General features: G+C 52.2%; 1 protein-coding gene and 1 long non-coding RNA gene across 13 annotated transcripts in view; one reads left to right on the forward strand and one right to left on the reverse strand.

Moving 5' to 3' along the window:
• Positions 1–25,822, reverse strand: LOC130541588 (uncharacterized). Its single transcript, XR_010112430.1, has 2 exons — positions 23,601–25,822; positions 1–331 (listed from the first exon to the last, which is right to left on the reverse strand). It is a non-coding gene; the product is annotated as an uncharacterized LOC130541588 (long non-coding RNA).
• FOXP4 (forkhead box P4) overlaps positions 22,527–27,507 on the forward strand; it is a 54,213-nt gene continuing 49,232 nt past the window's right edge. For 5 of the 12 annotated variants that reach the window (XM_034962057.4, XM_034962062.4, XM_034962063.4 and 2 more), the window contains exon 1: positions 22,527–23,007. The gene's annotated coding sequence lies outside the window, so the exon portion shown is untranslated. The remainder of the gene's footprint in view (positions 23,008–27,507) is intronic. The other 7 variants (XM_034962056.3, XM_034962060.3, XM_034962065.3 and 4 more) reach the window with 4 other exon arrangements.

Genomic DNA, 27,507 nt, shown 5'->3' on the forward strand with positions numbered 1-27,507 from the left:
TGCACTTTGATAACAATAAACTCTGCTTTTAATTTATGCTAATGTGTAGGGCTGTGGTGACAGTAAGAACTAAATTACAGAGTGGCTTTCGAGCTGGTAATTATCCCTCCATTTTTCGCTGCTCTGGAAGATGGACACACAATTATGCTCTCTTGCTGTATATTAATACAGATTCTTGACATCTTCAGCAGACCTGGAGCTGTCATCGAGCTTTTTGTCTCCTTTAATTGAAAATTAATGGTTACTAGGTTGCCACGGAAACAGAGGCCACGGACGCCAATGGCGCTCACGTCTCACCGCGGGACTGGCGGCGTCAGGAGTCCGGAATGACCTTGAAAGTTAAAAGAAAAAAAAAAACTTAAAAAAGAAGGGGAGAGGAGGGGAGAGGAGGAGAGGAGGGGAGAGGGGACAGGAGGGTGGGGGGGTGTTCATGTCAGAACTGAGAGAGAGACAGAGAAAGAGGAGAAGGAAAGGAGTGAAAAGGGGGAAGAGGGAGAGAAAAGAGAGGAAAAGAAGAGATTAAAAATTGAAAAGAAGAGAAGAAATTCTAGGAGGTTGGGAGTGTGGATGCTGGTGAGGGGAAATTAAGTTTGGAAGTTTTACCTCTCAGCTTTTGCCTCTTACCTCTCATGCTCTTGCTCACTTTCTCTCTCTCTCTCTCCATCTCTCTCTCCCTTTCTCTCTTTTTTAAAGACCCACTGAAACACTGGGACCTGGGTCCCCACTTCAAAATCCATGATTCTACAAATCTGTTTCAGTCAGAACGTCAGCATCTGCTGAGAGCCCCCATGAGGAAGGGACAAAGGCTCCTTTGGTGCCATGAGAGGTGGCAGGCAGAGCAGGGGCAGGGGTGAGGTGTGCCACGTGGGCACTTCTCAGGAGCCAAGCGGGCTGTGCTGTCAAAAGTGGGGGCCACGGAGGAGGCCACTGCATGGGGAGCTGGGAGCTGCCGCAACATTGTCCAGCAGACACGGGCAGGTGAGAGGGCTCTGTCTGCTGGGCCTTCAGCTTGAAAACACAACAAAAGAACTCAAGAGTCAGAGATGAGGGTGGGGGGGTAGGGGATGAGGGGGGAGGGTCCAGGCAAGGTTCAGTTTGCCTGGGAAGATAAGAGATACAGGAGGGCCATTCAGTGAGCCTCTGGGATGGCCAGTGGCTCTGTGCGTGGGAAGGTGTTTTCCTAGGAGAAGTTAGCAGGTCCAGCATAGAGGCACTGGGGACCCCTGAGTGTTCTAGCAGGAGAGGTGGGCTCTTTCCTCATCAGTCCACCTTCCCAATTCCTCAGCCCAGGGCACATGCTCTAGAAAAGCAACTCAATTCAACCATTATTGGATGCCTACAGTGAACCAGCAGCCAAGCTAGACTTTGGGGTCACAACAAACCAGACACAGATCCTGCCTAGAAAGGCTCAAAATCGAAGCTGGGAGTAGACAGACATGAATAGACAATTGGAAAGTTAGCGACCCCCTCGAAGATTTCTCTGCAAGGATGTTCACCTCAGTATTATTTATAATAGCAAAAATCTAGAAATGGATGGATGACCAACAGGTGATAACTGATAAAATGATATGCCTTATGCCCAAAGACAGAGCACTATACAGTCATTTTAAATTATGTTGGAGAAGAATATGTAATGACCTGGGGGAAAAGTTATCAATATTTTATTTAATAAAAATATTAGTTGACAAAATGGTGATGTATTCATGATTCCATGATCTTGTTTCTAAACTTTTAAAGACGTGTACATTAAACATGTAACAAAAAGTTACATATATGTGTATGTAAATGTGTGAGTGCGTGTGAGTGTATATTTGTGAATATGTGTGTGTGAATGTGTGTGTCCATGTGAGTGTGTGTAAATGTGTGTATGAGAGTCAGCTTAAAAAAAACTAGGAGATACACTAAAGTCGTACCATGGTTATCTCTGGGTGGGAAGATTATGGCTGATCTTTATTTCCTTTTTTATGCTTTTCTGTATTTTCCTTTTTTTTTTTTTTTTTTTTGAGATGGAGTCTCACTCTGTCACCTAGGCTGGAGTGCAGCGGCTGGATCTTGGCTCACTGCAACCTCTGCCGCCCAGGTTCAAGCGATTCTCCTGCTCAGCCTCCCGAGTAGCTGGGATTACAGGCACCTGCCACCGCGCCTGGCTAATTTTTATAGCTTTAGCAAAGACGGGGTTTCACCATCTTGGCCAGGCTAGTTTTGAACTCCTGACCTCATGATCCACGCGCCTCAGCCTCCCAAAGTGCTGGGATTACAGGCATGAGCCACTATGCCTGGCCTGTATTTTCCATTTTTTAAACAATAAATATACATAACTTCTATTAACAGAACAAAAAGAAAAGAAAAGGTGTTTTTAAAATTCTAGAACCAGGCCCCTAGAGATAAAATCCCCAATAAGGTGCTCCTCACACACTTCTGCAGGGACTGGGCCTCCTTGCCTAAGGCTTTCCCTCAGAAATCAGACCCAGCAGAGCTTTTCCCCAGTTACCAGAACCCCAGAACCCCATCCTAGGTTCTCATTCCCCTCCCCCCACAACACTCTCCCCATCCCCAGCCTGCTGGCCAGGGTGTCCAGAGATAGGGACACCCAAGCAGGGCTGCAGGGTGGGCCAGGGGAGCAGGCCCTGCAGCCTGGGATGTGGATGCCAGGAACTCCTTCTCTTTGGTTCCCAGGTGGACCTTTAAGGTAGCACCACTGCCTTCAGCATCATATTTGGACTCACATGCAGGCCACCAGCTATCGAGGGCTAGGAAAGGGTCTCTCATTCATTGGGGCCCCAGTAACTGGCTGGACCTCAGCAACTCTTTGCTAAGCTGAATGTCAACAGTGGATAGTTATGGAGTAACTGCTCATCATTACAACTCTTAAGGTACATATTACTATCTCATTTCACAGACCTGGCAGCTAAGGTCCAGAGAGGCTAATTGACTGGCTCCAAGGCACATAGATGATCAGTCACAGAGCTGGAACCCAACCCCAGGGATGATCTGCCTCCAGGTTTGTACTCTCTGTGCCTGTTTCTTCCCTTGCCAGGTCCAGAAAACCCAGGTACAAGTGGAGTCTCCCTGAATGGCTAGGGTTTCTAGAATAGACTCCATTCTGGGAAGGTCACCATGAAAAACTGCATCTTTTCATGGTCTTGGCACCCCTGGCTTGCCCTTGGCAGGGCTGGAAGAGTTACCCCTAGTTAAAGTGGGAACTTTGGAGAAAGCCTGGCTGGGATGGGGGCTTCTAGAAAATTCATCCTCTCTGCCTCTCACCAGATACATCCTTAACTCACTCACCTGGCAAATGGGAGCTCTATTCCATACCCCTAATTCACTTCTCTACCCCTGCCCAGTCTCAGCTTCCTAAATCAGATTTCCACACCCCTCCCCCCAGGAAGCTTTCAGCCAAGTCACTTCAAATTGCCACACTTATTCCTGTACTCTGCCTCAATAATAAATAAAGCTACCCTATGGCGTATGTCTTCTGTCCTCCATGGCAGGCCCTATGCCAAGCACTTCGCACGTGTCCACTCCCTCTATCTTCCTGACAAGTTTATAAGGAGGTGCTATGATTTTATCCCACTGAGGCATAGAAAGTTAGCCAGCTTGCCCAATGTGACATAGCAAATCAGTGGCAGAGCCAAAAGGTTACCCCTTGCAGTCTGAAACCAGAAGCCACGTTCTTCACTACCACACCAATGACAATGCAAGGATATGAGGTTTCACTGGAATTGTGGTGCACTGGATGACCTGGAAATCAGTAGCCCATTTGGCTGGACTCTTGTGACATGTCAATGATGAGGCAGGTTGGGGTAATGGTCTTTCCCCAGAACAGGGGATCTTGCATGTGTAGACAGGTGGAAATAGGCTCACCTCCTCTCTGGAGGTAGACTGCATCTGCTTCATTGAGCTGGGAGCCTCTCAGGGCAAGGTCAATTGTGTTCTCACTGGTCCTGCCACCCACACTCAGGACATGAGGGAGGGTTCCGGGGTGGGGGTCGGGGGGCGACTGGCTGCTCCACTGGCTGGTGGACCAGCTATAGGGACAGGTATAGGGGAAGGGTCCCAGGTAAGGGCCATCTGTGCCTCTGCCCCATCCCTGGCTGAGCCCCAAGACCCAGAGGAGGCCTGACTTTCTCTTCCCTCCACCTCCCTCCACCCCCATACCAGCCCTTCTCCACCTCCCCCCTGTCCTTCCCTCCACCTCCCCACCTCACCCCTGCCCACTTCTCTCCCCGCCCACTTTCCCAGAGCCAGAACAAACAAGAAGACAAACCCAGCCGCAGCGGCAGCGGTGGCAGCGAGGGGAGCAGGGAACTTGCCTTCATTTCCCCGGCTTCCCTGATCCCGACCTTAATCCCCGCTCAGCATCCTGTCAGCCGGGTTGTTCTCAAGCTGACATTGCTGCAGGCGCCTTCTCGGCAGCCTTTCCTCAGATCTGCCTCCTCCGGGGACTTCTAAAGAGGAGCCTGAGGTTTCTCTGTTACAGCCGGCTTCACTTGCTGCCCTCAAGCAAAGCCTGGGCTCCCAGGGGGCCGTAGGGAGCGGGGGCTGAGCGGGGGCAGTGCCAGGCCTGACGTTTGGGAAGAAGAGAGGAGGATGGAGGTGGCTGGACCCCAGAGGCTTCCACAGTGGGGGTCAGGCCTGGAGCAGGAGCCCAACCAGTGCTGTGGGTCTGCTCAAAGCAGGGAGGGACTTGCTCAGGTGTGCAGACCTAAGAAACTCAGGGGAAACTGAGGCTGGAGCCCAGAGAATTCAGGCTGGCGCTAGTTCTGGCTGTAGAGGAAGCCAAGTGGTCTGCAAGTTTCTGAGCCTGCAGGGAGATCACAGCTCAGAGTCGGTTTGGAGAGAGGGGCAGCTGGAGCCTGCACTGTGTGTGAAAGAAAACACAGACATACACATTCATCAGTGGACGTGCTGAACACCTGCTGGGTCCTGGGAGCCAGACGGGAAAAGCAGCCTGGTGAGAAGGACGCGGGTGAGCTCCGCAACAGACAGACCCCAGTCCCCGCTCTGCCGTGGGGTCGCTGTGTGGCCTCAGACCAGTCACTTGGCTTTTCTGAAGCCCATTTTTCTCATCTATAAGGTGTGTGGTGGGTAGGGGGAGGTCATCAGGGAAAGCATCCTTGCAGGATCAATGTGAAGTTTAGAGTCAGCATGTGCAGAGCACCAGGGGTTGAGGATGATTTTTACCATTCATGTCACTGTCCACAGGGACATTAGTCTGGAGCTTTGTCTGGGTTTTCACAAGTGGAACTCTGTGTGGAGGGGAGTCGCATGAGGGCACGCGTGTGTGCAAGTAAGCAAGTGAGTGTCCATGTGGGAGTCTGGGCAGGACTCCCATGAAGCTGCCACACATCTGAAATCAGGCTCAGCCCACAGCCTGAACAAACATCTGGGACCATAGGTCTGGCCAGCTCTGCCGTCCCCATACCCCCACCCTCCAGTTGTGATACACCCATTCTGCCAAGGGGATAGGGATGTAAGAGGCTCCTGGAAGCCCAGGAAAGGTGCTCCTTAAGCTCCCCCACCTCTTTCAGCCCCCTCTCCGGGGACTCCCTCAGAGCCATAAGTGCTCCAGGGACTGAATTGGAAGGGAGTACCTGAGACCCCAGGTGCTCAGCTTCTTGGGAGAGAGCTCAGGGTGCAAGCTGGGTGGGCTGTATGAGAGTCTATAGGGTCCCAAAGGCAGAGGGGTTGAGTGAGTGGCAGAGAGGGTGCCTCTCCATCCACCTCTCCATTCCAGAGTGGGAGGGAGGGAGTCCTGGAGAGGGGGCTATAAAGCAGGATCTGGATTCAGTCCCTCTACCTCCCTAATAGGGCCTCTCCCTGGATCAGTAAAAAAACAAAAGCACCAGCTCTTCCTGTTGCCAGGGTTGATGTAGCCGGGTGGCCTTAGGCAAGTGACTAAACCTCTCTGACCCTTGCTGTCCTCATCAGTAAAATGGGAATAGTATTGCCTGTCGGTGTTGCGGTGCAGTAAAAAACAAAGCAGTACATGCAAAGCACAATGCCTGGCATGTGGTAGATGCTCCAAGGTGTGCACAACATCCCAGCTGACACACAGTTTTGACTCGGGCTGTGGCGGGTATGTCTGTATGAGCATTACTTGGTAATAAGAAATAGAATGTTGACAGCGTTTTAGGTTCCAAAAATGGATATGAATGTCAAAAAGTCAAAGCAGCCAGGTAAAAATGTCGTGTAACAGCCAGGCATGGTGGCATGCACCTGTAGTCCCAGCTACTCGGAAGGCTGAGGCAGGAGAATCGCTTGAGCCCAGGAATTCGAGGCTGCAGTGGGCTATGATTTGATTGTGCCACTGCACTCCAGCCTGGGCCACATAGCAAGACCCTGTCTCTGAAAAACAAAAGCACAAAGCAAAACGAAAAGCATCATGTAACAGCTTGGCACATATAGGTATTGGTAAATTATATTTTCCTTCCTCTCTTCCTCCCTCCCTTCCTTCGGACCAAATAAATTTTATCATTCTCTAACCAAATCATTCTCACTCTTTGGGGGAAGTCAAATTCCCTCCTGACCTAACCATGATGCTTGCATCTCATCTTTATGCGTTGGGCAGGGGGGTTGCCTCCAGGGCCCACATAGGGCACTGTTGTCTCCCAGTCTTTGGGAAACCACCAGTCCAAGAACTCTCAGGAACTTGCTAACCATGCTGATTCCTGCCCCCCACCCCCCCGACCTGCTGAATCAACGCCAGGAAAGGAGCCTGGGGATCCGCATTTAATAAGCTCCCCTGTGAATCTGACACCCACTAAATTTGAAAACCGCCTCCTTAGCACTTTTTCTCTTTTGCCCTTGGCCCATATGTGCTCTTGTTTGTCACACCGTGTTTAAAGTCCTTGTCTTGGGAAGGTGGCTGCTTCACCCCCCAGCCAGGAGATTCCTGTGGGATGCTCCCTGCAAGAACCCCGAGGTCACTGGGCAGGATTCTGCCCTGCACCTTAATCCCATGGCACCTGTATATATTCATCCCCCACAGTCTGCAGGAGTTGGGGGCTTCTGGGCCCATTTTCCATAGTGGATGCTATATTCCTCAAAGGTCAGAACCTCTGGGTCCCCCCAGCAGGTGGCCTGGGATACAACCAGGGCTCCATGTCAAACAAAGACATTGTCTCCCTGCCCTGGCATTCAAAAAGACAGGCTCAGGTGGGGGCAGGTGCCTTTCCAGCTTCCCAAGAGCCTCCCTGCACTGGGGGTTGGGGAGCAGGGCAGCCTTCTGCTGCTTCTTCCTTCCCTGGCTTGTCACCCAAAGGAGGCTCACCTTAATGTTTAGGAAAGGGTGGAGAAGGGGACACTTCTCAGACCTCTGATGACTCACCATTCCCCAAATTCCAACCCCCACACCCTTATAACTACTCCCATCACCTTAGAATGAGTGAGGGCAACCAGAACTTTACCAAGGGAGGCATCCTTGGGAGGAGGAGGCAGTGGGGTGTGTGAGGTTCTTCTGGACTCAGAGGCCTGAGTGTGAAGTTCTGGCTCCTCATCAGCCAGTTGCACAGACCATGGCAAGCCCTCCTCCAGTTCTCTCACCTGGGAAGCAGCCATTAAAAGTTGTGAGGCCTCAGAGAGACCACGGGGATGAAAGTGCTAAGTGAACATGAGGTATGGATCTTTTTTTTTCTTATTTTATAGAATTAATCCTTTTGCATCTTCCCCCAACAACAGGTGCAGGCTACCTAGGAAGACCCTGTCCAACTGCCTCCTTTCTGGGAGTCCAGCCTCAAGCTGTCTGGCTCTTAAAACAAGCCCATCTGTCTGGGAGGTTTCAGAGGCAGCTGGGAGGGGCCCCCAACCACCCCAGCCCATTCCAAATAGGTGGAGTGGGAGAACCTGGTTCTGAGGCAGCCTCTAGCCATGATGCCCACCCCGGGGATGTCAGGGGAGGCGAGGAGAGGAGGCACCAGGGGAAGAGGACTCTGGGAGCCAGATTCCGAAACTCCTATGGGCGTGAGATCAGAAACCCAAACCCTGCCCCCCACCTCCCCACCCCTTAAGCCACCGTCCGGAAAAAATAAACTATTTCCTGCAACCAGCTCCGAAACAAAGTCTGTGAATGCACAGTGACACATGTTACATAAATAGAAGCCACAGAGGGGAAAAGCCTGTTTTCTCTTTCATTATTTATCACTCTCTAACCATCTCCAGCTGGGTGAGTAAACAGGCACATTGGCCCATAATGAGGAACAGACTGCTGCCGTGGGGCTGCCGGAGGGGCGCGTGTGTGAGCATGAGAGTGTGTGGATGTTTCTGTCTGTCTGTCCCTGAGAGGGAAGCGTGGGAGCCTGAAAAGGCAGGCTTGTGGGGGCACCAGATTCCAGAGGACAAGGGGGGAGCCATCTGGTGCCCCCGCTGGAGTGGGACAGAGCCAGTCTGTTGCCTCCTTGCCATGAGGGTTGGTGCGGGAACTGGTGAGCTGGGCGGAGGAGTCAGAGGGGAGAGACTGTGTGGGTGGGAGAGGATGTGAGATGTATGAGCCAAGTGCGAGGCTGCAAATGTGCCGGGTCTCTAAGCATGACCTCCACAGGGTGGCCTCTGGGAGTGAGGCGGGGGCAGGAGGGTGTGCGAAGGGGTGTGACTGTAGGGGGTGTGTAGGGCTGTAAGACTGGGAAACTAAAGGAGTGTGTATGTGATGACCTCGCCATGTGTGTGTATGCGTGCATGTGGGGGGACCATGGGAGTGTCTGATCCTGAAAGTGTATATGGGAGTGTGTGATTTTTGTGACTATGGGAATGTGTGTTTTATATCTGTGTCACTATGGCAGTATGGCCTATGTATGTGAGATTTTATGGCTGTAGGTGGTATTTTGGGTTGAATTGTGCTCCTCCCCAAAAAAGATATATTGAAGTCCTAACCCCAGAACCTCCAAATATGATTTTATTTGGAACCAGTATCATTGCAGATGTAATCAGTTAGGATGAGTCCCTACTGGAATAGAGTGGCCCTCATGCATTATGACTAGTGTCCTTATAAGATGTCCATGTGAAGACACAGAGACAGATGGAGGCAGAGGCTGGAGTGATGCACCTCCAAACCGAAGAATACCTGGGGCTACCAGAAGCCAGCAAAGGCAAGGAAAGGCCCTTCCCCACAAGTCTCAGAAGGAATCTTGCTTTTGGACTTCTGGCCTCCAAAACTGATACAATAAATTCCTGTTGTTTTAAGCTACCCAGTGTGTGATACTTTGTTGTGGCAGTCCCAGGAAACTAATAGAGGTATGTATGAACATGTTGTGCATATGAATATGTTGTGCAAGCTTGAGAGTGCATGAAAAAATGTGAGAAGCCAGCTGGACGCGGTGGCTCACACCTGTAATCCTAGCACTTTGGGAGGCCAAGGCGGGCAGATCACCTGAGGTCAGGAGTTCGAGACTAGCCTGGCCAACATGGTGAAACCCCATCTCTACTAAAAAAGTACAAAAATTAGCTGGGTGTGGTGGTGCATGGTTGTAATCCCAGCTACTTGGGAGGCTGAGGCAGGAGAATCACCAGAACCAGGGAGGCAGAGGTTGCAGTGAGCTGAGATCGTGCCACTGCACTCCAGCCTGGGTGACAGAGCCAGACTCCATCTCAAAAAAAAAAAAAAAGTGAGAAACCACGAGACTGTGCATGTATGTGAGTATGAGATGGTGGTAGTGAAGATGGAGGTGACTATGGGAGTGTGAAAACGTGTGTGAGACAGGGAATGTGTGAAGTGTCTGTGTATTTGTATGTACCAGAACACACATGCTCAGTACCCACAAATCATCATCCTGGAAAGGAACTCAGCATCTGTCCTTCACATCTGATTGCCTCCACCCACCCTCCCTGACCTTGGGCAGCCCTACCTGAGGCAAGGTAAGCCTGGAGGAGGGCTGCCCACAGCCTGCCCACAGGACACAGGATGCAGGCTTGCTCCTCAGGAACCCAGATGAGGCCAGGCATTGAAGGCTGCAGGCAGTGAGGTAGAGGGTCAAAATCTTTGTTTGTGGGGCTGGGCATTATTGTCTGAAGTCTGATTTCTATTTTTTTGTTTGTTTTTTGAGACAGAGTCTTGCTCTGTTGCCCACGCTGAAATGCAGTGGTGAGATCTTGGTTCACGACAACCTCCGCCTCCTGAGCTCAAGAGATTTTCCTACCTCAGCCTCCTGAGTATCTGGGACTATAAGCGCACGCCATCATGCCTGGCTAATTACTGTATTTTTTGTAGAGAAGGGGTCTCATGGCCAGACATGGTGGCTCACACCTGTAATCCCAGCACTCTGGGAAGCTGAAGCGGGCAGATCACCTGCGGTAAGGAGTTCAAGACCAGCCTGGCCAACATGAAACATCTATCTCTACAAAACACCTGTCTCTACAAAAATACAAAAATTAGCCGGGCGTGATGGTGGGTGCCTGTAATCCCAGCTACTTGGAAGGCTGAGGAAGGAGAATCGCTTGAGCCTAGGAGGTAGAGGTTGCAGTGAGCCATGATCGCGCCATTGCACTCCAGCCTGGGCAACACAGAGAGACTCCATCTCAAAAAAAAAAAAAAAAAAAAAGAGAAGGGGTCTCGTTATGTTGCCCAGGCTGGTCTCAACCAATCCTCCTGCCTTGGCCTCCCAAAGTGCTGGGATTACAGGTGTGAGCCACCACGCCCAGCCCTGATTTCTTTCTAGCTGCTACGCTGGTATCCCCAGTCCTGCATAGGGAGACAGGCCTATGCTCAGAGAACCTTGAAGCCACACTGGGTTCCTAGGCACCATGCTGACCAGCCCCATTCCTGGAGACCACTGGATGTCACAGAGCCAGCTGGAAACTTAGCCTTCCAGACCATGTTCAGACCAGCCTGTCCCTCTGCAGGCTCAGCCTGTCTTCCAGCCAGGAGACACCATAATTGTTCAATTACTCAACAAAGCACATGTTCCAAGGCCCATGTCTTAGCATCCTCAAAGGTGTCCCAGAGAGGCTTTGCTATGAAACTTCAGACAAGCCACTTCTCTCTGAGCCTCAGTCTCCTCTCTGAAGAGTGTACAACCATCCTTACCCTGCCTACCCTCATGGAATTGTTGTCAAGATTAAGGAGCTCAATGGACATGAACTTGCCTTATAAAGAAATGCCTTATAAGATGCCTCCCACAGACCTATGGGGTCAGTATCATCTCCAGCATCAGCTTCCCACTGTCTCTTCCCTTAGCTCTGTAATGCTTTGATTTAATTCAGGAGTCTGCAAACTGTGGCTCACAGACAAAATCCTGCCTGGTTTTGTATGCTCTGTTAGCTAAGTGGTTTTCACAGATGAACATTGGTGGTCGCTTTGATAATAGGGAGCGTTAACTTTGAACCCCAACCAAGCAAAATGTTATCCCCTTTCCCCAAATTTCATTCTTCTTATTAGTAGACCTGTAGTACAAAAAAAAGTTCTCAATTATTATTGTCATTCTAATTTCATCAATAAAAGTTTTGTGGAAATTTGTTTTCTCTCTTGTTATGTAAATCCCTGCATCATATTCTCAATTTTGCCTCATAGCCTGTAGAGGTTAAAATACAGCAAAATTTGCTGGTCTTTGCCTCCACTGCCCAACTCTGCCCCGGTCACACAAAAACAGCCACAGATGATACATAAGCAAATGAGTATGACTGTGATCCAATACAACTTTATTTCCAGAAACAAGTGGTAAGCAGGATTTGGCCATAATCCACCAACCCCTGAAGTAGAACACTGTAAGCCCTTGGCCATTTTGATGGGTTTGGAGAAGGGCAAGTCAATCCCTAGTCAAGTCCAAATAAGCTAAGTGTTGGCTTGAACAATTCACTGGACTGAAGTGGGCTGGATGTGAGTCTGAAGCTGATGGGACTCCCTCCAAGGACTCTAAGAATAAAGCCCACCCAGGAAAAGGCAGAGTTAAGCAATGGGAGCACCCAAGGGCATCATTTTAAGCCCCTGGATCACACATCATCTGCAGTGAGTCCTGCTCCCTTGACTTTCAGTTACAAGAGTCAGTCAATTTTCATTGTTATTTAAGCCCATTTGAAGTGGATTTTCTGATGTTTGCACTGATACAAGAACACAAAAGAAGAGTGTCTAATCCAGCCTGGGGCATTCAGGGAAGACTTCCAAGAAGAGGTGCCATCTGAGCTGGGTCTTAGTCAGCAGTGAAAGCATATGGGAGAAAAGATATTCCAAACAGAGGACACAGTCTGAGAGGAAGCCTAGCTACATGGAAGAGCATAGCACATGCCACAAGTCCCAGGTGGCAGAGCTGGGAGTGGCCAGGGATAGAACCAGAGGTTCAAGAAAGGATACTTGTACCCTGTGCACCCAACCAAGGTGCTTGAATTTTGAATGCATCTTAAGCAGGGCATGACAAGTTCAGGCTGGAATTGTATTTATTTAATTTTTATTAAAGATGGGGTTTTGCCATGTCGTCCAGGCTGGTCTTGAACTCCTGGCCTCAAGCAATCCATCTGCCTCAGCCTCCCAAAGTGCTAAGATTACAGGCATGAGCTACCACACCCAGCCTGGGCTGGCATGTTAGATAGAACTTTTTCACCACTGTGGAGGATGCACTGAAAGGAGGCTCCGGAAGAGGACAAGGCTGGAAGTGGGGAGGCCAGGTAGGAAGCTATTGGAATACTCCAGATGAGGGATGATGAAGGTCCTGCCCTGACCAATAGTAGGAGAAGTGGAGGTAAAGAGGAGGGAATGACTCTGAGAAATGCCTTGGAAGCCATAGGACTTGGTGACTGGATGTGAAGAGGAAGGGATAAGGAGAACCAAGGGATGATTCTAGTTTCTAGAGTGACTGGGTAGATTATGGTGCCACCAATGGGGAGAAAATGCAGAGGTGGAGCATGTTATGGATACAGAAGATGGCTTGGGCTGGGGACATGTTGAGTGTGCCATCCCTGGAGGCCCACAAACACGCGCATGGGATCCAAGTCCCACACAGGATAGTAGTGGGAGCCACCATCTCAAAAGTGGAAGGTAAAACCATGAGAGTAGATGGGCTTGTCCGAGAGCACAGATGACGAGGACAGAGTGGGGCAACGTCCAGTGCTTCAGACAGGACAGAGGGAGATGAGATGAGCCCACAAAGACTCATGAAAAGGAAAAGTTAAGCAGGAGAACAGACCGGCAGAGTGTGGCAGGCACTGGCGCCCTGCCCATCTCTCTCTGTGTTCGCCTCTAAAGGTAGAAGCCTGCTTACTGCCAACACCTGCTGTTTGCCTGAGGCTTTTTTCCTGGCCGTGGAAACACCCTTGGCTCCAGCCCAGAGCAGGCCGGAAGTGCTGGAGAGTGAATGCGCCTAGAAGGAGGACGCAGCCCACGATGAAGGGGAAGTTGGTGGATGAGTACCCTAAGGCCTGCGTCCGTGGGCTGGCTTGTGTGCGGTGTGTGTTACGCACGCTCAAGTCCTCAGTGGGACTGCACTCCTCTTGCTGACAGTGGGATAACACTCCCTTTATTGGCTGCCTTCCCTTCATTCTCCCTGCCCTGCTCCCCCACTGGTATTTCTGGGACCACCTCCCAAATAAACCACTTATGCTTGAATCACTGTCAGAGTCTGCTTCAGGGAGAACCTAAACTAAGACAAACGTGTCATGAAAACCAAACAAATAGAAAACATGAAGGTGTTCTCACCAGGTAACTTTTGTCTCCGGAGGGATCAGGTCTTTCCTGTCCCAAGGGGCCCACCTCCACTCTCATAAAAGAGGCCAATTTCTTGTCTGGTCCGAAGGTTCTCAGCAGGGGACTTTCCACATTCCCTGGCTGAGCAAACTCTAACATCAAGAAATCCTTTTGCAGTCCCAGCTACTCAGAGGCTAAGGCAGGAGGATCTCTTGAGCCCAGGAATTCAAGGCTGCAGCGAGCTATGGTCATGTCACTGCACTCTAGCCTGGGTGTCAAAGTGAGATCCTGACTCTAAAATAAGACAGAAAAAAATAAATCCTTTCCTGTCTCTCATCTCATTCCTTCTGTTTTTGCAGGAGCTGCTGTGTACTGCAAATGCTCAGAAAGATTCCTCAGCCCCGAGCCCGCCCTCGCCTTGTACCCCTGATTCAGTCCTCTTCTTTTCCAGCACTCCAGGTGGCTTTCACTTCTTTCTATTCATCATATCTCCAGCCCTGTAGGTGTTCTCTGCTTCTCTTTCTGCCTGCAATCCAGAGACTGGCTATGACTGCTTGCTAGTGTCCCACAGGGAGACGGGGGCTAGGTGGGCTGGAAATACTCCCAGTGTACCCCTGACCCACCCCGCTCCCCACCTCCTACCTCTCAAGGCAGGAGGCCAAGGGGAATTGCCTTGAACCAGTCTTCTTGAGAGGGAAAGGGCCCTCAAGAAGCCGTATACTAGAGCAATGAGGTGATCACTCTGGTGTGTAACAAGCCAGGGTATGAAGACAGGTGCTGTACTTACATAATTGTGGAACCGTGTATGAATTTCAACCTTTCTGAGCTTTAGTCTTGTCATTTATAGAATGAAGATAATAATAGTATCAACCTGATTTAGGCTGGGTTCCCACAGAAGCAGCCCCTGAGACACTATTCCATTGCAAATGGTTGATTTAGGAGGTGAAGGAAATACCAGTAGAAAAGTGGGGAAGTAAGACAAGGAAAGGAGGCAACAAAGTATATGTTACCAAGCCAGCTACAGGATGGGCTCAGTCCCACAGAGGAAACCCTGGGAGTATGCATGGCACACATGACTCGGAGTTATCCCACAAGGGGAGTGAGGGAGTAGGGGTATTTATATACCAATTCCCATCAGTTATGGGTGGAGGGCTCCCCCAGGAAGTGTTAGTTCCCTGGCACTTCTGGTCTCCCACACAGTGGAAAAGTGGGCTCTAATTCCCAAAGGAAACTCTTAGGCTAGGAAAGTCAGGCACTAGTGATTGGAAGCCTTAGGGGTGAAAAGTCACAGTGCACCAGACAGGGCACCAACAAGTATCTGTTGCATCATCTTAGAGGACTGTTGGGAGGTGAAATGAGGTCATGTGTGGAGCGTGCTTAGCACAGTGTCTGATGCATGGGTGGTTCTTCTTTAATCAAGACCCAGCTTCAGTTTGCCTTCAGCTGCCTGGCTCCAGGGACTTCCTGCTGCCTCACAACCTTAAGAGAGGTCCTGGGGGCTGGAGAGCCATGGCTCAAGAGCAGAGGGGACTGGAGGAGAGAAGACCCTAGGGCACATGGTGAAGACCAGAAAGAAGAGGGGGTGCAGGAGAACCAGGAAGGAGCTGGGGCCTGGGGCCCAGGCCTGGCATAGAATTACAAGGATGAGGAAGTGTGTGAGCCCCACTCCATGGACCCAGCCAGATGCCACACACAATAAGGGATGTATAAAGACTCTCTTATCTTCCCTTATTTCTACTCTACGTTCATTGCCTCTGACATTTGGAGCACTGCTTTCTCTCCAAAAAAAAAAAAAAAAAAAATAGGACTGTTGTGGGAATCAGAGATACATATTAAAAGTGCCTGGTGAACAGTTGTTGCTCAACAGGTGGCAGCTATTTTCAATGTAAGTCTACCTGGGCTTTAACTTCCCTCCTTCATATCCCACCTCACCCTCCAGTGCCAGCAGCTGAGACTCCAAGCCCCAGGTCTTCCAGGTTCCATGGGGAAGGAATGCATCCTCTGCTAAGAACAGAGTTCTGAAGGCATCCTAAGTCAACAAGCAGAAAGGGAGCCAGAGTAGAGATGAGAAGAATGGGGAGCACAGCCCTCTGAGAGAAGGGGATGGCTCTGAGGGAATGAGAGTCTTCCTTGTCCCATTTTCTACCCAGGTTTCCCCCTTGACCCTAGCTAGCTCTTTCCTTGCAATCACTGAAGACACAGTTATTACATATGTCCTACAACATGCAGCTGATACCTGCAGGACACCAACTTGCCCTAAAGTGTTTGTTAGGCTATTTTTTGTTTTTTAAACTTTGCTCTAAAGTATCAAATCATAATCAAATCAATATGCATGTACTGTGCAGCTACCTTGCAAAAGAAATTAAGCTGGATGCAATGAGAAATCCCCAAATGACTGAAATTGTGGGTCCCTAAATTAAGGAGTTTATTATCTAGTTGGAGAAATGAGGCATAAAATGGCTAAACAGTTAACAACCAATAGGGTTTGTTAAAAGTTACTGGGAGCTTATTAAATAAGTTAGCTAACAACACATTATAACATCAATGACATAGGAGTGCTAAAGAGCACCTGGAAAGAGGCAGAAGTGGGCTGGGTTAATCAAGAAAGAATAACAGTAGCTATAGTCTATCCAATGCCTAAACTGAGAAGAATCCTACATGAGCCATACTTGTCCTCACGACCTCTCTGCCAGACTCTCATTTTTCTTCCCATCTTGCAGTTGAGTAAACTGAGGTTAAGCCCCTTGCTTCAGGATTTGGGGCTAGAAAAGTGACAGAATTGAGACTTAAATCCAAAAGTCTTCAAGTGGATGGAAAATGTGGGATAGCTCTTAAAAGATAAGGAAGGGCCGGACGAGGTGGCTTGCACCTGCAATCCCAGCACTTTGGGAGGCTGAGGCGGGAGAATTATTTGAGTCCAGGAGTTTGAGACGAACCTGCGCAACACAGAGACCCCTTCTCTACCCGGGCATGGTAGCTCACACCTGTGGTCACAGTTAATCGGAAGGCTGAAGTGGGAGGATCAGTTGAGCCCAGGAGGTTGATCACAGTGAGCTGTGATTGCACCTCTGCACTCCAGCCTGGGCAACAGAGCGGAAGCTCCGTGTCCGAAAAAAAAAAAAAAAAAAAAAAAGATGAGGAAGAACTAAATGAAGGAAAAAGGAATTCTTTTCTCTGTGCCCACTCCTGGGGCTTCTGCTACCCTCAAGCATCCTCCACCCACATCCCCACCCCCATGGGTGGGGTGCATGGGGGAGGGATAAGGCACTGGGTCGGCTCTCTTGGCCCCTCTCTGTGTGTCATGCTCTCTTCCTGCACAGAAATCCCTCCATGTAGGGATCTCATTTGACCTAAAGATGCTGTGTTCCAATTAGTGGAAAATTGCTCACTGCTTGTCAAGCTATCGCTTATTTCCTGATCTTTAATGACTGATTTTCCACCAATCAGCCCAAAGTCCCATGCCCACCACCTTTTGGACAAGGCCTGAGTCTCTGACTCCCTAAAAGTCCCAAAAGGAACTCCAAATACCTCCAAGGGCCCAGGCACCCGGTCAGCCTGGCACCTAGAAGGACAAGCCAGCCTCACCCCAGTCCTGGGGGCCCTCTCCTCCACAGCCCCTGGCACAGCTACCCACACTACCATGGTCATCTACTTGGGGCAATATGGTAAACTGATAAGCCTCCCCCAGAGGTAGGAGCCCCGCTTAAAACCGAGGAAGCCTAGAGAGTGCCTTGAAGGTTCCTGGCATGGTTCATTAAGATGTCAACCCCTAATGAAATATTTCTTTCTTTAAATCATCATTGATCTTGGGGAAGAGGAGCCTTTGTGGAAAAGGAAAAGGCTGTCCCTCTCCTATCCCTCCCTCACCTCCAATCGGCACAGATCCTAGGTCTTTCCCAGTCAGAAAGATTGGGAAGCAGGGAATGGAGGAACAGTGGGGAGATGGGAAAGGGAAAAGATTATGGAGTAGAAGAACCACAGGGGGGAAGGAGAGGCACAGTGGGGAGGGAGGTCACAGAAGGAAGCCTACTGCAGCAAGGAGATCATAATACCCAAATATCCACTACAATCGAACTGTCCCATCAGTGGGAGGCTGGGTAACAAAACAAGATGGGACACACTGATATGGTAGAATCCTCTCAAGCAGCCTCTTAAGTAAGTGACCTAGAGACACACACAACACATGCAACAAACATGTAGACATTCATCTCGGCAGCATGAAGTTCAGCAAAACGCAAGTAAAAACAAGGAGCAGGCTACCTTTCATTTAAAATTTTAATTGCTTGATACTTTACTATGCCCCAAAAGTGAATAAAAATAAATAACTCAAACAAAAGAAAATTTTGAGATACCCAAGCAATACCAAAGGAGTAAGAGTAGAAAACTTACTTGGGAAGGCCAACTTCAGGAAACCACAAGGGAAGGATGGAGAATGGGAAAGAAGGAGAGTCACGGAAAGGCCTATATTAGCAATGATTTTTACATGTTTCACTTTTAAGCATAAAATGTATAGCTCAATTAATGTTTACAAAGTGAACACATGCATGTAACCAACTCCCAAATTCAAAAACACCCCCAGAAATCCCCACGTGCCCCTCCGTCACACCCCCACCTAAAACAGCCATGCTCCTGAGTTTTAATGCCATCAATTCATTGGATTGGGTTTTGAATTTCCTATCAATGGAATCAAACTGTGTTTTCTTTCGTGTCTGGCTTTTATGCTCAACGTTGTATTTGTCAGATTCCTCCATGTTGTTGCTCGTGGCAATGGTTTGCTCATTCTCATTGCCAAGGACTAGCCCACGGATGAGAAGACCGTGGTTTAGTCACCTATTCCATTGTTGACAGCTGTTGTGAATAGTGAGCACATGCGAATAGATGGCCTAGCATTCTGGTGTATGCCTTTTGGTGAACATACGTACATATGCATTTTTATTGGCATATACTTAGGAGTGGAGTGGAGTGGAGTTACTGTATTACGCTGATAAAGTGGGTTTTATTTTTGTTTTTTGTTTTGTTTTTTGAGACAGAGTTTCGCTCTTGTTGCCCAGGCTAGAGTGCAACGGCACGATCTCAGCTCACTGCAACCTCCACCTCCCAGGTTCAAGCGATTCTCCTGCCTCAGCCTCCTGAGTAGCTGGGATTACAGGCATGTGCCACCACACCTGGCTAATTTTGTATTTTTAGTAGAGATGGGGTTTCTCCATGTTGGTCAGGCTGGTCTCAAACTCCTAACCTCAGGTAATCCACCCACCTGCCTCGGCCTCCCAAAGTGCTGGGATTACAGGCGTGAGCCACCACACCCGGCCTATGCTGATGAAGTTTTATTCCTCAATAACTGAAAAATAGTTTTTGGCCAGGTGTAGTGGCTCATGCCTGTAATCCCAGTACTTTGGGAGGCCAAGGCGGGCAGATCACTTGAGGTCAGGAGTTCGAGACCAGCCTGGCCAATATGGCAAAACCCCATCTCTACTAAAAATACAAAAATTAGCAGGGCATGGTGGCATGAGCCTGTAGTCCCAGCTACTCGGGAGGCTGAGGCAGGAGAATTGCTTCAACTCAGAAGGTGGAGGTTGCAGTGAGCCGAGATTGTGCCATTGCACTCCAGCCTGGACAACAGAGTGAGACTCTGTCTCAATAATAATAATAATAATAATAATAATAGAAACATAAACTGTCTGGGCTTAGGTTTGTTGGGACCATGGGAATGAAGCAAATGTTTCTAGATGTACACACCACTACCACCCCAACCTACTCCTGAGTATCAGGCCTGCTGCTAGGAACAAGCTCATCCATCAGCCCACTTCACCTCCACAATAGGGTGGCGGCTGACCTTGGGAAAGGGCGTCTGCTTCAAAGCAGGAGACCTGGGAGCAAGTCCTCGCCACACTACTTCCTAGGTATGTGAACTGAGCAAGTCATTTGACCTCTCTTAGCTTCACCTGGAGAAGAGTCACCATTGCTGGGGTGATAAGCTGAACAGCACGTTATTCGACTGCCTGGCAAGCATTTAATAAGTGGCAACTCATGATTTGCAGTTTTGTGAGGTCAGCATTCGTCATTTTAAGTGAGGACCCTGGAGCTCATCAAGGGGAAAATAAGTAATTATGGAAAGCATGTGAGGAACACATTACCAGGCTAGAAGTTTTGCCCATCCTCCCTCCCAAACACCCAAGGAGGCCTCCCAACCTCCCAATTGATGAGTGAGGTGATGAGTGAGTTAACTGAGACTCAAACATCATGTAACTTGCCTGGGTCACACACTGGTTAAGTGACAGAGGCTGAAGTTCAACCCAAGGCTGCCTGACTCTAGCCCCTGTGCTCTTAACTATGGCCCACCTGGAGGGGCCAAGCCATGAGCCTTGGTTCCGGCCACCACCAAAGCACCTGCACCTGCCCTGAGTCCTGTGAAGGAACAAGGACAGAAAGAGGACCCTCCTGCCTGCTCCCGGTCACTCCCACTTTGGAGCCAAGGGCTACTCTTTTCAACCTTCTTAACGAAGCTCTTGCACCAGGAAGAAGGGCTTTGGACTGGCTTCTTTGATTTAGGGGCATTTGTTCTGTATCTTTCTTTGGGGAGGCTTTGTCTTCCTTGCTAAAATGCCCTTTAGGTGAAGACAAGACAGGGTCTTTTGATGCCTTGAGCCCCCACTGTAGCTCACAGGGAGCTGGGAACTGAACTGGCCTGGAGATGAGGGGTAAACTGAACTGAAAGTGAAGCATTTCCCAGGGCAATCCCTCTAGGCAAGTGAGCCCATGTGTAAGGTACAAGGGCTGCTGCAGGAAGGGGATGGGAAAAACATTCAGTGAACCAGCCAGAAAAGGGCTGGAGAAGCCCCTCGGAGGTCACCTCATTCAATACCCCCCTACAGAAATTCTCTCTTTTGTCTCCAAAGCCCCTAGTTCTCACCCCACCCTCAGCCTTTGCTGCAAGAAGGATAGGAAGGAGAACTGAGGACATAGTCACTGGCCCAGCTGGTCTGACACAAGGACTTGCCACTCCAGGCTTGGCCTAGGGCTGTCCACACACCATGATTTCCACCAGAGCTGGGCCTCAACAGAAGGTAAATCAGATAGTACTACCAAGGGCTTTCTTTCTCCCAGAATATCCTTCCCCTCAGCTAACCCACAAGCAGGCAGTGTCGCTTCAGAGACCACCATGAGCTTCTTTCTTGTCCTCACTGAAGTGGCTCTAGTTGGAATCTGGCTCATCACTGACCAGCAGCTGTGTAAGCCCAGGCAAGTGACTTGATCTCTTTGTGCCTCAGTTTCCTCTTCTATAAAATGGAGATAATAAAAATATCTCCCTCCTGGGGTTACTGTGAAGATTAAATGGCTGGTGGGTGGTACGACTCAGATGTTAGCTGTTATTTTATTCTTATGGCTATGGTTATCTCAGTTGCCACACTGGAAAGGACACTGAGATATCCACATAAATGGCACTTAGAGTCTTCCCTGCACAATTTCACACCTAGAAATCTAAAACGCTCCAGTAGGACCTAAGTATGCCTGTCACACTTGCCCAACAGGGCAAATACATAAAATGGGGACCTGTGCAGGTGTCACTAACATTGCAGAAAAGAGACAGAAGTGATGAAAAACAACCCAAGAGGGTGCCTCCTCTCTGAGGTCCCCTTTTCTTTCAAGGACCACTGGAAGGGCCAAGAAATCCCCTCCCCCCAGGCAACTAAGCATCAATCCTTGCAGCTCCGACCCCACACCTCAGGCTTCCAGCTCCCACTCCACAGGGGCTCACATACTATGCCAGCCTCTTGTCCACCTGCCTGAGGATTTAGGGCCAGGAGAGGCTTCAAGAGCCATTGTCTTCTTGTCCTGATCCCACAACAGGATCCTCCCTTGGTCATGGGGACCCGGCATCACTGAGCTGGGTTGGGGTACTTCATGAGGACCCCTGAGGCCTCCTTCACTTCTCCCCACCCCCAACACATGCAGACAGATGGGAGATGTTTCCGGCGTGTGTGGGGCGGGGAGGGGGACGGGTATTGAGATTTCCACGGGACTCTGAGTGGTGCGTCTGCTACCAACACAGCCCTCCCCCTTGGGCCGTGGGCATTTCCTCACCCAGACCTCCCCCTCCCAACCCAAACACACCATCGCCGCCACCACCACAATCCCTCCAGTCCCCCTGGGCAAAAGCGATGTTCAGAGACGCGGGGTTTTGTTTACAATCTAATTTGTCCGGATAATTGCCTCAACTTTGCACTTCACTTTGCCCGCATGGCTCTGGCCTTGGGCCCCTTCTTCACTGGTTCGCAGAGCACTTTACGGGAAATTCCCTTTCCGCAGAGGGAGGCAGTGCGCGCCCGGGGGTGACCGTTCACAAAGCCCTGAAGGGGCCTCCCCACCCTCTACCCTCGGCTCAGGAAGCCCACCCTCAGCCCCCACGCAGTGGGGAGCAGGAGGGAGGCTAGACAGGGCCCGGGCCTGACACTGGCTCCGTCTCTGGGCCCCCGGCCACTCCCCGCGCCGAGCGCAGCCCGCCGGGAACCAGTGAACCGTGTGGGATCAGGACTTGGCCGTACCTCCAGACTCCAGGGGATGGCCGGGGTTTGCAAGCGCCCCATAGGATTAGTCCGAGGCCAGGGTGAATCCCTGGGGTCCCTCCACCTACCATCTTTTTCAGATCTGCCGCCCCACGTCTTCTCCCCACGTTCCCATTTTTCCTCCCCTAAAGTTTGGTGCACGTGGTCTTCTCTCGCTCTCAGCGGGCTGCCAGGCGGGGTGAAAGTTGCTGCACCTGCTTTAGGCGAATTATGGTAGCACTAGAAGTTGGTCTCCCCTCCCTCCGCCGCTTGCTCTCTCGCTCCCTCCTCCCTCGCTCTCCGCGCGCTCCCTCCTTCCCTCTCCACCCTCCTCCTCCCCCGCCCCCTCCCGCCCCGCCCGCGCGCCGCCCGCTCGCAGCCACTCGCAGCCCAGGCTCAGTCGCAGCCCCTCGGAGTCCGGAGCCCGCCGCCCCTGCGGACCGGACAGTGCGGCCGGCGGCCGGGACGGAGCCCCCAGCCCGCGAGGAGGGCGCGGCGCAGGCGGCGGCGGCGCGGCGGGGAGGAGCCCGGGCCGGAACCAGGGCTGGGCCGGGGGCGGGGACGCCGGGGTCCGGGAGCCCGGGAGCCGGAGCGAGCTGACGAGCGTCGCGGAAGGACCGGGAAGGAGGAGCGGAGCCCGAGCGAGCCAAGCAGCCCACAAAGTGCGATGCCCCGGCGGGGTTGAGGCGCGCGGCGGTCGGCCCGGCGCGCTGGGAGGACGCCCGGGAGCTGCGCGGCGCGGGGCGGCGCGGAAGGGCAGCCTCGGCGGGCGGCGGCGGGCCCGGGCTGCGACCGGAGCGAGCCCCATGCCCCGCGCGGGCTGACGGGCCGGAGCCCGCACGGAGCGGCCGGGCGGGACAGGTAGGTGGCGGGTCGGGCCCAGGGACGCGGGTGGGGGCTGGGCGGGCGACCAGACCAACTCCCTCGCTCGCGCACTCTCTCGCCCGCTCGCTGGCTCACTTTGTGTTTGCAAACTGCCCGCCCGAGACGCGCTGGGCGCCGGGCGCCAGGAGGAGCCGGGCCCGGGCCGGCGCACTTTGTTCCAGCCAGGGCCGGCCGTGGCGCACTGACCCCGCGCAGCCGCGACATTCCGCCCCTGGCCCGGGCCCCAGCGGGCCGGAGCTGCCTCGGGAACAGGTGGGGGCTGTGGCGCGGCGGGAGTGGGGGCAGCCGGAGGCCGGGGCGGGGAGGGGGGTGGCCGGAGAGGCCACCGAGGCCCGCCCTTCCCCAAGAATCTGGGCCCCGCCCCCTCCCCGCCGGGCCTCTGGGAATGGGGTGTACGGGGGCGCGACCCCCTCCCCGCCCCGAGTCAGACAAAGAATACTTCCCGGCCCAGACTTTCCAGAGCTGGGAAGGGAAGTGGCTCCCCCCAACTCTAGTCGGTACCGGACTCCCCAGGACGCGCCGGAGACAGATGAAAATGGGGGCAAGAGAGCGGGGGATCGCGGTCCTACCCGCCGTGTCGTCTCTGGTGAAGAGGGGACTTGTCTTGCTGAGGTCGCACCTCGGAAGTGCCAGGGCCAGTCAGCCCCTTTTCCATCGCTCGGTCAGCTCGGGGATAGAGCGGAAAACTTCTTGGGGACTTGAGAGCGTCTGGAAATGGCCCCTGTGATTTGTGCGCCGGAGGTGGAGGGTGGGGAAACGATCTGGCTGACACCTCTACTCACCCGCTGTGGAGAGAGCTCCCGCTTCACCACGTAAGGGGGGAAGAGAGGGCGGCCACGGGGGCCCGAAGGCCACCAGGGAAGGAGCCCGGAGTGACCGAGCAGGACCCCCCCGCCCCAACTGAGGAGTCTGGTATCTCCCCTGGACAACCCCAGCACCTCTCTGACCGGCGGCGCTTCAGCCTCGGGCTCCTCATCCACGCCAAACAAACTTCCTTGGGCTGCGTCAGAGCAGAGCCAGTGGCGCTAGAATGCGACCTGGGGTCCCGGCCGCCCCCATAAAGGACCGGGTAATTTCGCGGAATGCGGATTTTGAGACAGGCCCAGACGGCGGCGGATTCCTTGTGTCCCCCAACTGGGGCGATCTCGTGAACACACCTGCGTCCCACCCCGATCCTAGGTTGGGGGGAAAGGGTATGGGAACCCTGAGCCCAGAGCGCTCCCCGCTCTTTCCTTTGCTCCCCGGCTTCCCTGGCCAGCCCCCTCCCGGCTGGTTTCCTCGCTCACTCGGCGCCTGGCGTTTCGGGCGTCTGGAGATCACCGCGTGTCTGGCACCCCAACGCCTAGTCTCCCCGCAGGTTGACCGCGGCGCCTGGAGCCGGGAATAGGGGTGGGGAGTCCGGAGAAGCAAACCCGAGTCTGAAGTTGCCATTCGGATGACTCCCGAAAAAGCCCGGGAGCATTTTGGCCAATGCGGGTTTTTACCTGAACTTCAGCATCTTCACCCCGGTTTCGGAGACCTGCCTAGATTCGTCCCAGCACGCACTGTTTCGGGTCCGGGATTGAAGGTTAGGGCAGCACACACAGCTTGAGGGGCAATTGTTAGGACTGGCCCGAGTGCCCGCAGAAAGAAAGAGCAGCGAGGTTGTCGTATGGCCTGTAGCTGCGGGAAGGTCTGTGCCGGTCCCACTGTCGAACCCAGAAGCTCACTTTCCACAGAGAACCAGGGCTGAACGGCCCCCTGACCGCCATGCCCTGCGGGCACCGGGCATTTTGAGCTCTCCCCTTACCCCCTCCCCCCGCTGCGAACCAGCCGGTAGGTGCAGGGGCCGAAGGCCAGGCCCAGTGGACCCAGCCGCCTGAAGGGGAGCCACGGCCTCAGAAAACCTCTGCCCGCCCCCGCGGAAAACCGCTGTGGGGAAGTCTGAAGGCCTTTTTTTTTTTTTTTTCAACTTGAGAAACTTTTGCCTCGGGGTTTTGGGGCTCTGTTAGCTGGTGGCTGGAGGGAGGATACTGGGGCTCTGCTCTTGGTACCTGGACAGCTTGTTGGCTCCCATGGTGCCCTTTCAATCTGAAACTCTCAAAAAACTGTGAATTGGGGGAGTCACTCACACTCTAGTCAGTGGGGCAAGGTGGCAAGGGGAAGAGGTGGTTTTGTGGTTGCCCCCTCTCAGCCTCCACACCCAGGGCCAGGGTGAGCGCTGAATCTCTCCTGCGGGACCCTCAGGACCCACTTTATCCTGGCTCCAGCCTTGCTACTAAGTTTGGGAGACCATGGGAGCCTTCTCTCCTGGCACCAAGGGCTGGGCGTCTGGGTGGGGTTTTCTATCCTTCTCCCTGTCCTGGACAGGTTTCCCAGGAGTTACGGAGTTGGGGAACCCCTGAGCCCTGGAGAGAGAAAGACCTGACCCCAGTGCTGGAGAACGCCAGGGCCAGAGCATTTGCAAAGGGTCCCACTTGCAAAGGGACCTGCTCCTATCCCTTTCTGTGTAGGGATCTTCCTCACACCTAGACGCCCCCAGCCCCCTTCCTCTGCCTTTAGAGCCGAAAACTTCCGTTCTGGCTGTAGGCAGGTAGGTCCCTTCTTGCCAGGAATGTGCATATCCTGCTGGGCCCCTACCCCAAACATACCTGTTCCTTGGTGGGAGGGAAGCAGAGGGACTGGGAGAGGAAGGCTTGCTTTTGATCCAGTAATTCCCCCAAATGTTTGCTGAGCCCCTACTCTGCCTGGGCAGGTCCCAGGCTGAGTACTGGGGTACCCAAGCAATGAAGGCTGGGGTCTGCTCTCTGGACCTCAGATTGTTGGGGTAGGAGAGACAGATATCACATGGTGGGGGGGAGGGTGGGGGGGAGAAGAATGGGAACAGGGTGTCTGTTTCAGAGGAGAGTTGTGAGGTGCAAGGGGAGGGAAGGGTTGTCTCCCCAGGAAGCCTTCCCTGCATCTTAACCCTTCCTACCCCACTGCCTTGGCAGTTTCCTGTCTCTCCAGCCACAGTGCAAGCCCCCCAGTCCCATCCTAAGCAGGCACAATGTCTTTACTTTTTGAATAGCCTAAACTGTGTGAAATAATAATTTCTTCCATCCAAGAAACTCCTCACAGTTTCCCTTCTCACAGATCTTACCACGCTCCAGCTTCCCTAGACCAAGGCAGGGCAGGTACTATTTTTGACAGGACTCTCAGGCTCCGTTGGCTGGAATGACCTCCTCAGATTTGGTTCCAGAACTCTGGAACCCAGAGCAAGGAACTGAGGCCTCCCCAGGGCAGAACATGTGTCAGAGTGGAAAAGGCTTTGGAACTTGGCATTAGAGATGGGACTCTGGAGAACTTAATTAAGCTCTTCGAACCTCAATTTTCTTAAATTGTAAAGTAGGTCATAATACCCACCTTAGAGATTCCGTTTGGGAGTTAGATGAGAGAGCAGATGTCAAGTACCTAGCACGGTGCCGGGTGCATGGTAGTACTGATCAAGGGATGGCGTTTATTATTAATTTGCTAGCACTGCCAGGCCACATGTTGGTTGAATATGGAAATACTGAAGTATTAATCTTCATTTTATGGGTTGGGAAAACGAAGCCCGGAGAGAAGAGGCAACTTGTCCAAGGTTACACAGCTACATGGTAGCAGAGCTGGAACTAAAATATGGGGCCCTCGACTCCCAGTATAACCAGTAGGGCTTGAGCGTGTGCTGTGGTGAAGGGAGAAAGGAAGGGATGGGAGGAGCTGCCACTCCTCCCTCCCTCCTCCATAAGCTTGGCCTAGGCCGCCTGCCTTCTAGTGTGAATTCTTTCTCTTTTCCCTTTAAGTGGAGAGGGGGACTGTAGGTGCAGAATCTGGTGTTTCCACCTGCACACAACCCTGGAGCATTCCCCAGGCACTCCTAAGGTTTTTGTGAGACACACATAAATGGGAGAGAGAATTCCCCAGAATGCAGAGGAAGAAAAATGACTGATAACCCCTGTCTCCAGAAAGGGAGATTTCTAGGGTTTGGAAACCCTAGCCTACACGTCCTTATGGAAGATTTTGGCAGCAAGTCGCAGACCAGTTTGGGACCTATCACTGAATGGATCATCTCAAAGAAGCAAAAGGAAACTCCCCTTGAGCCTGAAGTTATTGGCTCCCTTCAGCGTTGCCTCCCAGGATTCTCTGTGGAAATACACACCTTCAGTCCGCTGCCAGTTCCACCAAGCCGGGATCACAGCGGGAACCCTCTTTCCTCTGAATTCTGCCACTTCAGATGCTGTGGTCTTGTGAGATGTTGCTCCTGGGCCCTTGCAGAGCCTGGACGCAGGGCACACCTGCCTGAGCTAGAAAACAAGAGCTCCTGGCACAAAAGGTACACATCTGGACAGGGCCGCAGGTGTTGGACCGTGGAGTCACTGTTGCTGTCCTGTGTCGCCCGGGCTGGACATGCCTGGGCCTGGCGAATGCCCTCCTTGCCTTGATCCTGGTCCCAGGATCCCTCTTGAGACCAGGGTC

Source organism: Pan paniscus, chromosome 5, assembly GCF_029289425.2.
Source record: "Pan paniscus chromosome 5, NHGRI_mPanPan1-v2.0_pri, whole genome shotgun sequence".
NCBI lineage: Eukaryota > Metazoa > Chordata > Mammalia > Primates > Hominidae > Pan > Pan paniscus.